Genomic DNA, 10,494 nt, shown 5'->3' on the forward strand with positions numbered 1-10,494 from the left:
TGTGTGAGCTGAAGCCAGACACAGCACAACATGTTCCGGCATGGAACACGGTGCTCCCATGGCTCCAGCATTGTTCAGTGCCTGCTGGCCTCAGGCCACTGAGGGCTCCCACACCACTCTGGGCCTGTGCTGCACAGCACCCACCTGCCAGGCTCCCTGGGCCCTTAGGCTGTGCTGGGCAGGGGTCGTGTGCTGAGGGGAGGGCAGGGAAATGGAGTGAGGAGATGTGGCCATTGATAAGACTCTGAGCACCAAACCGGTCTCAAAGCGTGTGATCTGGCACTGTGCACAGAGCTGTCGCTGGCAACACAAAAGATGAAGGATTGCAGGTCGTAGCATTCATTCTCCCAAGCTGGAAACGATTGCACTCTCAGTCAGGGCAGGCAGCTGCAGGTTTGGGCTGCCTCCTATATCCCAACAATGGCTGAGGTGGCACCAGCATCTTGTGGAGCCATGTTGCCTGGCCAGCCCATGCTCAAGGATAAATTTTAGAAGAGATTGACGCAGGGCACGAGTGCAAGCCCAGCCCTGTGCCGAGGCTCCACTCCATCTTCTGCTCACTTCTCCCCTGAGTAGAAGAGGCTGGTGAGCTGAACAGGGTGCTAGTGTCAGGGAAGGACCAGCACAAGCTCCAGTCGGGCGTGCCCAGCCCTCTGCCAGCTGTGCTGCTGTATTTGGAAACAGCAGATGGGTGTAACTGAAATGAAAGAGCTAACAGCCAGTAGCAGGGAGGTTTTTAACACTGGGGCAAATTAAAATACAAGGTCTGGCTTCTGATTATCAAACTGTAACCTCTATATCAAAATCTCTTATCAGGATTGCCTTACTTAATTATACATTCTTCTCCGATGCTGGTGAGGTTCTAGGAGTGCCTACAGATGAATGTGTCCTTGAAATACAGAAAAGGAAAACAGTATCTGCTGCGTGTTGCTGCAAAGGACTCAGACTGCAGAGAGAATCCTGAGGACACTGCTATTAAGTGTGAAAATATCGATTTCTCTGGGACTGCTGCGGTATGATTGGAGCTGGGGAGGCACATGAGTCTAACTGTGCATCTAATAAGCCATGGTGCTGTTGATGTGGCATCTTAAGCCCAGACACTAGGAGCAGGAGCACAGACAGGCAAACCAGCAGTCCTGCAAAATGCTCCTGTCCACTGGCTGATGGAAGTCATGTAGTCCTTTCACCACTGCAGTCAAAACATGGTTCCTCTTGCCCTGACTGGAGAGTCTTGCTGTTACTGGATAATTTATTCTTCTCTTTTGTCTTCCAACTTTTCTCCATCTTGTCCTATTCAGAGCCCTCTCTGCCAGCCTCCTCAGTGGCTGTGCAGCTGCTTTCAAGCCTGCAGAGATGTCTCCTCAGCTGATTCCTTGCTGCAAGAAGTAATGCAGCGCAGACCTTCAGCAGCAATTATCCTGGAGATGAAAGCTGAGAAGGTGGGTGGGGTATGAAGGAGAAAGTGCTGCCTAAAAGAGCACCTGCTGCAAATCAGGGGAGAAAGTGCACTACAGCAGACCTGGGAAAGATTGGTGTTTATCTGTCACTTCTTTGCACAGGGTAGGAGAAGCAAAGGGCATCGATCAACAGCACCAGAGCAAGTTGCCCAGTGCTTTGCATTAAAAGCTGTATTAACTACCCAGGCATGCAATTTGCTTCCTATGAAGAGCAACTCCAAGTCATCCTTTCCTGGGGAAGTGCAGGTAGCGTGTGTCCAGAGCCAAAGAACAACTTTAAAATGGAGGGTGGTAGGGAGAAAACCCACTGTGCACAAGGTACAGCACTCTACTTACTGTTCATGAAGAATCTCACAAAGCTTTTCCTTTAGGGTCACCTTACTGCGTGTATCTGCATAGGATGGGACAGTCTTTGCACATAAGCTATCAGAATTCATATGATATTGTGTAGAACTCACAGGAAAGCTTAATTAAGGTGCTCTGTGATGCATACAAGCCTTGAAATAGCAATCCATCTCCTCTGGGGTTCCTTCTGTTGTATGGGGCTATGACACAGCTTCTGGATGCTGCTGCAGTTGCAGACCTCTAGTTTTCTCTGAAAAGCTGCCTCTCAGCTTACAGGGGAAAATAAGGCCAAAAAACCCCACAGAAATAATTCTGAGAAATTCTTGGCCTCTTATTGCTTAATACAGAGTAGCATCTGTCCAGCCTTTAGTGCCCATCTGCTTCATTGGCGGAGGAAAGTGTTGAAAGCTACCAAACACCATCATGCTACTTGGGGCATTCTGCTTCTGAAAGATACGGCTGCCTGCTGATCCTGAGTCCTGGCTAGCACAGACATATCTTTATGTTTCACTGGATATACAAAGGTCTTTTCTTAGAGGCTTTGCTCTCGGTAATTTTGCAGTATTTTGAGGGGAGGGTGAGAAATGGCCTCATATGGATCATTCTTTTATTAAAGAAGAAGAAAAGCAAGGATTGTCTGGGCTTGGAGCAGGAAGAACAGTGTTCCCCAGTGGCTTGTGGAAATCTAGGAGGAGCTGAATTTAGTTTTCTAGAGGCAGGCAGGACAGAAGGTACTCTACAGGTGCTGCTAGGTGCTGGGAGGCAACAACCAGGACCCTGCTGTGAACTTCCCAGACAAGTCAGGAGGTGACTGGAGGATAGCAGCACTGCAGGCAGCTGACCACCCAGGAAGCCACTGAGGACCTGGCTGGGTGCTAGAGCCACATGATGGAGGACAAACAGCACTGTAGAGTGGTTTGAGATGACTGGGGACAAGTGTGTGGGGGTGCCTCCAGGGAATGCTGCTCCGTTGATTTAGCATCATCTATTTCTCCAGCACTGCTGCAGACAATTGATCAGGGATGTGAAACCTTCACCTCCTTGCTTTGCGGGCTCTGGTGGGAGCAAGCACCAGGTACCATGTCCTGGTTTTACCAATATTTCATGTCATGACATCATATAGCAAAACTCCAGCTTTGCTGGTCCTGAGTAAGTGAAGTCTGCAGACAATAAGCGACAATTCTTGTTTCTCCTCAATGGGTTAACAGCTCATGCTCTTCCTTGAAGCAGGGAGAGGTTTCTGTGAGGAGGGCTGAAGATCTGTAAGGCACATTGCTATTGAGGCTACTTGAGGGATAAACTATCCTGGCCCACATGTAAATATTTGCAGTTACAGACAGGAGCAAGAGTAACTGGACAAAAATGTGAAAGACTCATGAATTGCTGCTGTCGTTAAAGTTTGCTTTAGTGGGATTGAATGACTTTTAAGTCATTTCCATAGCAACTGCAGCACAACAAAGCCTGCGTCCCTGCGGTCAGTGACTGCCCACCGCCCACAGGCAGGCTGGTGACCAGGCCCCAGTGGCAGCAGGCCTTTGGCCACAGCCCAGCTCTCTGGGAGCTGAGTTCTGCCTTGCTCTACCCTGGTGAGAAAAAATTGTTATGGAAACGAACAGGCAGTTACAGCAAAGGAGACACAGAAATAACCTGTTTTATTATTAAAACACAGCTCTGAGCATCCAACTAGTGCTTGGCTGCTCATGAATTAAAGATCACCTCAGGACCACAAAGCGAGCTGTGTGCTCTGCAATCCCATTTCAGGCAGTGCAATCATCACAGAACACAGCTTAAAACAGATATTAAAATAGTGGACAGCTGATTAATAAACTTCAGGCTTGGGTACATCAAGAAATGAAAGGCTTGCCTGTGTGTGCAGCTCACTGATGTTAAGAAGCGACATAGCCTCTCTCAATTGATGAGGTCGGTGAAAGCTGGGGTTCGTGAAAGCCAGTGGGGGGCAAGCAGGCCCCCATGCTGCCTCCCCTCTGGGCAGGGCCGCTCCGTCATTGAGTTCCCAAGCATTGTGTTCAGTTTAATTTTAAGTAACTTTGTCAGTGTGGCTGCCCCCGGGAGGCTCGGTTCATTAGGTCCATTAGTGCAATTAGGGACTTGACACAGCAGGCCACTTGAAAAACATTAGTCCAAAGGGCACTCCACTGGCAGCTGGTGTGGCTTCTTCATTACTTGCAGGCTCCAAGAGAAGGCTGTGTGAGCACAATGAGGATGCCTGAAAGCGCTGCCATGCCAGGAGGGACCCTGGCAGGAGAAGGCCAGGCTGTACAGCCAGGAGGGGAGGTGCTCTGTGTCTGGAGCACAGTTTTCCGTGTCATCCTGCTGACAACTTTCTGCTGAGTCAGAGGACAGGCAGTGCAGCAAGAGGAAAATCACTGCCCAGGGAAAGATTTGTGGCACGTGCTAAGGCTGTCAGGGGAGTGTTGTCTGGCTTCAGACAACTAGTTTTTATTTGGTGGTGTGGGAAATGAGCATGGTCCTCTTTTCCATTTCATTACGGAATAATATAAGATAGTATGTCAGTGAGAAATGAGCTTATTTATGCTAGAAATAATGTGGGCATGAGAAACCAGAATACCCATATGCTACACAGTGTTATGCCATGCTCCCCATGTACTTTTCTAGTTAGTTCCTTACAATTCAGTATGCTCTAAGTAGGAGCAGGCTGTGCTACGCTTCTGGAATTTGTGCAGGCAGAAAATCCTGTCAGAGCTACAAAATCTCTAAGCCATGGCCTGCATGTCACACGTGCTGCACTGGCAATTGCTGTGCGCTGTAGGGCAGGCACCAGGTGGGCCAGGAGGGCTTTGGAGAAAGTCCCTGCAGATGGCTTTTGGTCATGGGGAAAGGACAGATCAGCTCCATCCAGATATACCTGTGGATCACTTGGGGGGCTAGGTCAGGTTAGCTGTGCCCAAATGGGTGCTGCTGCCTGCATCAGCCCTGCTAGTGCAGAGGGCAGCTCAGCATCCTTGGCTGCTGCTCTTGGTCTTGCCAGTGTCAAGGCAAGCTTGTACTGCTTGTACTGCTGCCAGAAAAACAGAAATCACTGCTGATCATGGGCAGTTGGTGGGCTTCTAAACCAGTGCCTCCAATTAACCAATGTTTATTATAATGAACAAATTCTTCTGTAGGCCATCTGAGCCACACATCTACAGTCTATTCAAACTAAAGTCAGCAATCACAACCCAGTGTATAACTCTGACCAAGCAGCTACACCTAATGCTGTGTAGGCAGAGGAGCTGAGCATTGCAGCGTGCTGATAAACTCATGGCCAGCTGCATCTCCTGTTGCCATGGGAATGAACCTCAGCTCTGAAAGATGGGCTCTAAGATCATCACTCCTCATATTGGAAGAAATTCTGGGGTGATGTAAAGTAAAATGATGAAAGCAACAAGACTGTGGATGCCCCTTCCCTGGAAGCATGCAAGGCCAGGCTGGATGGGGCTTTGAGCAGCCTGATCTAGTAGGAGGTGTCCCTGCCTATAGCAGGGTTTTGGAACTAGATGATCTTAAAGGTCCCTTTCAACACAAACCATTCTATGATTCTATGAACGATGACAGAGCTTGTGGGATATCATTTTAGTTGGGTTTATTTTATAGCTGTGTTATGTTTGCATTTCTCTTGGAATTTTCTGGTCAAATGAATGCTGCTCTTCTGACCACAGTGCTGAGGAGTTAGATTCTGCCCAGATCCAGCAACAGGGAGAGCATCACTGAGAAAATGGGTTTGATGAGAATTGTTTGCTGCAGCTAGCCAGCATGGACACAACAGATCATTTCTTTTATCTTGGCTGTCTGGCTGTACCACTCTTCCTTACTCCAGAAATCCTTGATCTAATGCCATTATAGTATATGACAAAGTTCAGCATCAGTATGTCGCACATGAATGTCCTTTCATTTTGCTGTGTTCAGGCAATCTCCAGCATTGTCCTTGCCCTAGTTTCATAGGGTTTTTAGTTGTACTGAAAATGTTTGCGCTGGCATCAGAGTAACATCTTGCTAATCAAACAGTAATGACACAGAAAATTATACTCTGCAGATAAACTTGACCATGAGAGTTTAAACTGCATAAAATTTAAAGCATTTACGGTAAAATTGTCATTGTAATCAAAGGTTGAAATATAGGGCTGCAAATAAAGAACGTGAAGGTTTGGAGCCATTTTCTCAGCCTATGTTTTTGTGGAAAAACTTTCTACAGTTATCAAAGATTCCTGGAAAACAAAGTGTTCATATGCCAGTCTTAATTTTGGGATATTTTACTAGGCTGTTCTTAAATTATTTACCTTTACCAAATTAGTGGAAGAGTATATTTTACTCTAATACCAGCTCGAGGAATAACATTGTGTACCAAAACTGTTGTTGCTTTTTTAAATTACTACAGCTTATTAAGTTCTGTTCTTAAAATGCTTTTAAACCTGAACTGTGTGTATATCAATGTATTGTAGTGACACAACATGCTTTTACTTCTTGAAGAGTTCTGATCTCTTACAGAATATGCATAAGTATTACTCTGAAGTAATGCTGATTCTGTGGATGTATAGATACTCTCCACTTTAATTTCTGTACTCACAGTGTGCTCATTTTAGTTATTCATCAGCTATTTTTTATGCAGATAAACGTTTTTTTGAGGCCATCTACTCTCAATACATCCTTCATCAACAGAGAACAGAGAAAATTCTTTTAACTATTTTCATCTATTCTCCCAAATCTGACATGCTTCCCCATGTTGTCTAATGGTATTACTTAGAATTATCCCTAAGTCTATGCAGAGAGTTCCTACTATACTTGTTTAAAGGGATTCCTGAACTTTGCAATTTATATATAAGGAGCTCTGTGGCAGAGATTGGGTTTTTGTATTCTGAAGGGATGCTGGTGATGAAGAAAGTTATAGCTTCTGTAGTAGCAGGCATTAGGCATGCAGCCAAACTCAGATCTTGCAGACCTCCTCCTGGCTATGCTTGTTAAACCCAGAGTTATTTTGATTAGATTGTTTTTTTCAGAAGGTTTTATGGGGAGAGGATTGTGCTGTTTTCCTTCAGTGACTGCTTTTTTCATTCTTGGAGGCCAAATAAAGGCTCACTGATGGTTAATTAATTTCTGCAGACTCTTCTGATCACTTTCATGTGGGTTTTGTACGTACTCATTTTAGAGTCAGGATTGCAATTCAGAGCACTGAGCAGCACTGAGCTGGTACATATTGCTACTTGCAGAATAGGGTTAAAGTTGTCCAGACTACTGTCAAACTACCACAGTCATTTCAAGTGCTAGTTACTGGCACTGCCAAACTGACACACAGTCTTTTGCTGCTCAAGAGACTCTCAGGACTGGAGTAGACAGGTAAGGATGATCTACAGGAGAAAAAGCCAGTAGCACAGCTCTGTTTTTCTTGTCTTTTTTTTTTTTTTTTTTTTTCCCAGAATGATTTAAAACCTGCATTACCTTTTCCATTACCATTAGTTCCCAGCCTCAGAATTAAGCCAATAGCAGATTTCCCACTGACTTTAAAGCAGTGAGTTTTGGTATTTAGAGGAAATCACTGTGAAGAACAACGGTACCATATAAACACTTCTGTTCCAAATGCAGAATGTAAATAACACTTTTTTATAGCATTTGTTTAAATCCCGAGGCACTAGTGGAAAATAGGTCTCCAAATAACCTAAATAGTTTGCCACATTAAACTCTCAGCCTTTTACAAATACTGGTACTGTTTCAAAGAATGCATTTTTAAGTGAGCAGTAAAAAGTAATTAGCCATGTAATTGTTGTTTTAGAGACCTAATCCAATTCCCACTGCAATCAGTGGGAAGCTTTACATTTAATTCAAAGTGGGCAGGGTAGGGAAATAACACATTTTAAGAAAAACAAAGGTGGTGGTGAGTAAATCTGTACAAAATCAGAATCCAGAATTTCATATGTCTACATAAAATGCATACAACATACGAGATAGCAGCAGACATATTTTATTATCAGAAAGCATCAACCAACCACAACAGAATAAGATTCCCCCTCCCTTCCATGCTATGTTTCTTCTGGCACTTGACAGCCGTTTAATTAATTTAAAGGACAATAAACTCTTTTGAACTTCCTGAAGATTTTGTGCAGGTTATTTGTTTGGTTGTTGTTGTTTTGTTTGTTTTTCTGTCAGATGTCCAGGATGTTATGACATACAATTTAAATTCATTGTATTTCCGTATTTGGCAGGAAATACAAACTTTGTCTTTATGGCAGTGTATAAATCATTAATGTGTTTAGCCTTCGAGAGCTTGTAGTTATCATTCATGTCTGACCTAAGTATAAGTTATCATAGCAGATAGCTGGAAAGTTTCGGTTTATATTTGCTGATGTTACTTGAATTGAAAGTAAAAGCTAGGTTTAGTTTATAAGGTGAAAATGATATAGATAAACCATTCAGAGCATATTTGTAAGAATCAAGGATTGTTTAGCAATACCTATACACCAGAGATCCGAGTTCAGGATTATATGTACTTAGTTTTCTCATTGCTGGGCACGTGGATATAGCCCATTTGTTAATGCAAAAATGGACAACTAAAAACCGAGCCCCATGGATAAATCTTTAGATTTTTAAGTTGTTGGTAGTACATCTGAGGAGAAAATTACTCTACTTACTACATTTGCTTAGCATATTTTTTTTTTATTCCAGAGGTATGGCAACATCTCATTTTTAGCATTTCATTTTCTGCTGAAATGAGACTGCAGTAGGTGCCTTGGTCACTACCCACTCAGGTGTGCTGCTTTAGCTGCAGTCTTAATAAAATAGAAGAAGATGGATGTAAATGAGCTCCTTGGAGGTCTGGTGGAGTAAACACTGCTTTTTAAAAAAATCTAAAAGACAAAATTATGTTTTTCAGTTCTGTAGGGGCTGGCGAGCCAGAAGCAGCAGGCTGGCCAGGACCAGCTCCCAGGTGAGGCGATGGGCATTGTGGTGATCAGCCCAGTGCGAGGCAGTATTCTCCACCTCACCTTAAAGGTGAGATTCTAAAAACAAACATGAAGGAACAACTCCTCTTGAAGCCTTTGTTCAGGCTGGGAAGAAATGGCACTGGGCTACTCCGCCCAGTGATATTTTCCTAGTATGGCCTGTAAGGAGACATGATGCAACTCACTTCAGTGATATGGCAAAAATACATGTCCAAGGATTGACAGCCTCACAAGAAATAGATCTGCTGATATATAGCGGCACCCAACAGAGCGTGGCTGCAGTGCCGCGTTCCAGTTTGCTTTACCTCGTCACAAGAACAGGGCTTTCAAATCAAGTGCACCAGAGTCCACTCTGCAATTTCTTCGGGCCACACAGAATTCATCATTCGATCCCTGGACCGCGCAGTGCGCCTTGCTGTGTTGGCCGGGCCGCCAGCGCAGCGCACCGAAGCGGAGCCTGGCAGCCCCAGGCAGCTCCAGGATGGACACGGCCCGCGGCCTGCCCGCCCCGAGCTTCGCCTCCTGACCACTGGGTGCCACTCTTGTTCCACCGAAGCGCAGCGCCGCATCCGCCTCCTCCTCGGCCGGTTCGCTGCCTCGGGCGAGGGAGTTGCAATAGCGGGAGCACGTGCGATTTGCTGCAGAGCAGTGGAGGCTGGCTCTGAAACTATTCATGGCTTTCACTGCAGTCGCTTGTTTTCCCTCGGAGTCGCTGCTCACTCACCTTGATCTCCTGCAGACGGACGGCCGCTCCTGGGCGCTGTCCCCTGCAGCGCTGAGAACCGGGAGCTGAGGTGTTCGCAGGGTGCACTGCCACCTGCAAAAGGCAGAGGCTTTACTTCCACCTTTGTGCTAAGTGACGGCACCAAAGCCACCTCTTCTTGCTTCTTGCAACTGGTGACGCTGGAACTGTGCAGGATTCTTTCAGACTGGTGGCTAATTCCCCGTGCTTTTCCCTGCCTGCAGACCTCTCTGCTAGCGCTCTGCTACCAAGGGGAGGGCGTTCTGCTCTCAGCTGCTCTCACTGCTGTCCTTGAGACCTCACCTCCAGCAAGGGGTGAAGGCAGCAACTGCAGGCAGCAATACCTTCGGATGGCTGCTCTAAAACTTTGCTTATAGTGTTACATGCCAGCACTTTCCTACAAATAGTACACAAGGGAAATATTTTTTTCTTCTTTTCCTCTCCTCGTGAAATGCATGCACACTGTTATTCCTTCTTCTACTGGCAACATTGCATACACACAGAAATGTTGGTTGTCTGAAATTAAAATCAGGACTGTTTTTCTCTAGCTGAGGGGCCCACAATCTCATTTTGTAGTCATAGATTTTTATAACTGTATTTCAAAATCCAGCAAGGGTACTTCAGTCACCAGGGAAAGGTGACTGCCATCTATGTGCAGACAGACAAAAGGGACAGTATAACTTCTGATCAAGACCAGCACAAATCTACCACGCTTCTTATTGTTTCTTTTGCAATTTCCAGGAGTTTAAGTAATTTTGATATGACAACAAACCATTTCTACTTTGTTTCCTAATATTATTTCTCAAAAAATAAAGGCCTTTTTTTTTTTTCACTGTGGGTTCCTCATGTGCTCAACCAAAGCTGTGTAAACAGATTTCTTGGGCCTCATTTTAGGAGAACACTTCAGTTTCTTGTAAATCTGGGTATGCAAAGTAGAATGTCAGTTTTCATTTAAGACAGACCGGGCAAAGTAACAACCTGTGTATCCCAGCCTAGC

The sequence above is a fragment of the Lagopus leucura genome, unplaced genomic scaffold (assembly GCF_019238085.1).
Source record: "Lagopus leucura isolate 7727_CA_CO unplaced genomic scaffold, USGS_WTPT01 Super-Scaffold_100009, whole genome shotgun sequence".
Taxonomy (NCBI): Eukaryota; Metazoa; Chordata; class Aves; order Galliformes; family Phasianidae; genus Lagopus; species Lagopus leucura.